We start from the raw sequence: 2500 nt of genomic DNA, 5'->3' as shown, positions 1-2500 counted from the left end.
ATGGGAGACCGCCTGGGAATACCAGGTGCAGTAGGCTTTTGCGGCCAGCAGAGACTGCTCACGCCAAGCACTCTCCACACCAGAGGCAGGCCAACCTTTTGCTGCTCTCTGCGTCCTCGCCATTCCTCCCAACACTTGCCTGCGGGCTCAACTCAGGCAGGCGGCTTGGTCGGGCCATTCAGCTGCTGCAGCTTTGCCGGGCCTTTGCAACGCAGCACGGTTGGGTGCCTTGGCGTGCTGCACTTTGATGGGCCCGCCAGCTGGCCCGTGTGGCCGCAAGCCAGTGTGTCGGCAGGACGTTCTCCTAGCCTGAAGGCGCCGCAAGAATGCAAGTTGTGGCATTGGGGCTGGTGTGGAAAGCGAAGGAAGAGAGAGCTGGCTTGCATTGCCTGCCTGACCCTTGTGCTGGCTGTGCTGAGAGAAGTGCGCAGCGTTGCAATGTGGAAAGGCAGCAGCGTGCAGGCGGCAGGCTGGTGTGAGGTGGGCGGGGCTTGCAGTTTTCCTTGGGGAGGTGGAGAAGAAAAAAGAGAGCTAGGTGGGGACGGCATGAAGGGGAGCGAGTATCAGGCATATAGGCTAGAATTAGCAGGAGAAGGAGAGAAAGAGGAGGAGAAGTAGAAGTAGAAGTAGAAAAAGAGAGAGAAAAAATTGAAAACAACCGGAAAGAAGAAGTGGCGAGGGTGCTAGGGTGGCCAGCTTGAATAGGCGAGAAGACAGTGCTGCAGATGCCTACGGCCATACTAGTCTGAAAACGCCCGATCTCGTCTGATCTCGGAAGCTAAGCAGACTCAGGCCTGGTTAGTACTTGGATGGGAGACCGCCTGGGAATACCAGGTGCAGTAGGCTTTTGCGGCCAGCAGTGACTGCTCACGCCAAGCACTCTCCACACCAGAGGCAGGCCAACCTTTTGCTGCTCTCTGCGTCCTCGCCATTCCTCCCAACACTTGCCTGCGGGCTCAACTCAGGCAGGCGGCTTGGTCGGGCCATTCAGCTGCTGCAGCTTTGCCGGGCCTTTGCAACGCAGCACGGTTGTGTGCCTTGGCGTGCTGCACTTTGATGGGCACGCCAGCTGGCCCGTGTGGCCGCAAGCCAGTGTGTCGGCAGGACGTTCTCTCTCCTAGCCTGAAGGCGCCGCATGAATGCAAGTTGTGGCATTGGGGCTGGTGTGGAAAGCGAAGGAAGAGAGAGCTGGCTTGCATTGCCTGCCTGACCCTTGTGCTGGCTGTGCTGAGAGAAGTGCGCAGCGTTGCAATGTGGAAAGGCAGCAGCGTGCAGGCGGCAGGCTGGTGTGAGGTGGGCGGGGCTTGCAGTTTTCCTTGGGGAGGTGGAGAAGAAAAAAGAGAGCTAGGTGGGGACGGCATGAAGGGGAGCGAGTATCAGGCATATAGGCTAGAATTAGCAGGAGAAGGAGAGAAAGAGGAGGAGAAGTAGAAGTAGAAGTAGAAAAAGAGAGAGAAAAAATTGAAAACAACCGGAAAGAAGAAGTGGCGAGGGTGCTAGGGTGGCCAGCTTGAATAGGCGAGAAGACGGTGCTGCAGATGCCTACGGCCATACTAGTCTGAAAACGCCCGATCTCGTCTGATCTCGGAAACTAAGCAGACTCAGGCCTGGTTAGTACTTGGATGGGAGACCGCCTGGGAATACCAGGTGCAGTAGGCTTTTGCGGCCAGCAGTGACTGCTCACGCCAAGCACTCTCCACACCAGAGGCAGGCCAACCTTTTGCTGCTCTCTGCGTCCTCGCCATTCCTCCCAACACTTGCCTGCGGGCTCAACTCAGGCAGGCGGCTTGGTCGGGCCATTCAGCTGCTGCAGCTTTGCCGGGCCTTTGCAACGCAGCACGGTTGTGTGCCTTGGCGTGCTGCACTTTGATGGGCACGCCAGCTGGCCCGTGTGGCCGCAAGCCAGTGTGTCGGCAGGACGTTCTCTCTCCTAGCCTGAAGGCGCCGCATGAATGCAAGTTGTGGCATTGGGGCTGGTGTGGAAAGCGAAGGAAGAGAGAGCTGGCTTGCATTGCCTGCCTGACCCTTGTGCTGGCTGTGCTGAGAGAAGTGCGCAGCGTTGCAATGTGGAAAGGCAGCAGCGTGCAGGCGGCAGGCTGGTGTGAGGTGGGCGGGGCTTGCAGTTTTCCTTGGGGAGGTGGAGAAGAAAAAAGAGAGCTAGGTGGGGACGGCATGAAGGGGAGCGAGTATCAGGCATATAGGCTAGAATTAGCAGGAGAAGGAGAGAAAGAGGAGGAGAAGTAGAAGTAGAAGTAGAAAAAGAGAGAGAAAAAATTGAAAACAACCGGAAAGAAGAAGTGGCGAGGGTGCTAGGGTGGCCAACTTGAATAGGCGAGAAGACGGTGCTGCAGATGCCTACGGCCATACTAGTCTGAAAATGCCCGATCTCGTCTGATCTCGGAAGCTAAGCAGACTTAGGTCCAGTGCTGGGACCTTTGCTCTTTGTAGTATATATAAATGATTTGGAGGAAAATGTAACTGGTCTGATTAGTAAGTTTGC

At 56.5% G+C, this 2500-nt stretch overlaps 3 non-coding genes across 3 annotated transcripts in view; all 3 read left to right on the top strand.

Annotated features, from left to right (window-relative positions):
• LOC140412069 (5S ribosomal RNA) overlaps positions 1 to 37 on the top strand; it is a 119-nt gene extending 82 nt beyond the window's left edge. The window contains exon 1 of the ribosomal RNA XR_011941275.1: positions 1 to 37. This exon is cut by the window's left edge and continues 82 nt beyond it. This is a non-coding gene — a ribosomal RNA (5S ribosomal RNA).
• Positions 38 to 727: 690 nt separating this feature from the next.
• LOC140412067 (5S ribosomal RNA) lies at positions 728 to 846 on the top strand. The gene has a single exon (XR_011941273.1). It is a non-coding gene; the product is annotated as a 5S ribosomal RNA (ribosomal RNA).
• A 694-nt stretch (positions 847 to 1540) lies between these two features.
• LOC140414233 (5S ribosomal RNA) lies at positions 1541 to 1659 on the top strand. The gene has a single exon (XR_011943374.1). It is a non-coding gene; the product is annotated as a 5S ribosomal RNA (ribosomal RNA).
• The last annotated feature ends 841 nt before the right edge of the window (positions 1660 to 2500 follow it).

Source organism: Scyliorhinus torazame, chromosome 4 (genome assembly GCF_047496885.1).
Source record: "Scyliorhinus torazame isolate Kashiwa2021f chromosome 4, sScyTor2.1, whole genome shotgun sequence".
In the NCBI taxonomy this organism is placed as follows: domain Eukaryota; kingdom Metazoa; phylum Chordata; class Chondrichthyes; order Carcharhiniformes; family Scyliorhinidae; genus Scyliorhinus; species Scyliorhinus torazame.
This window is presented reverse-complemented; position numbering and strand designations above follow the sequence as displayed.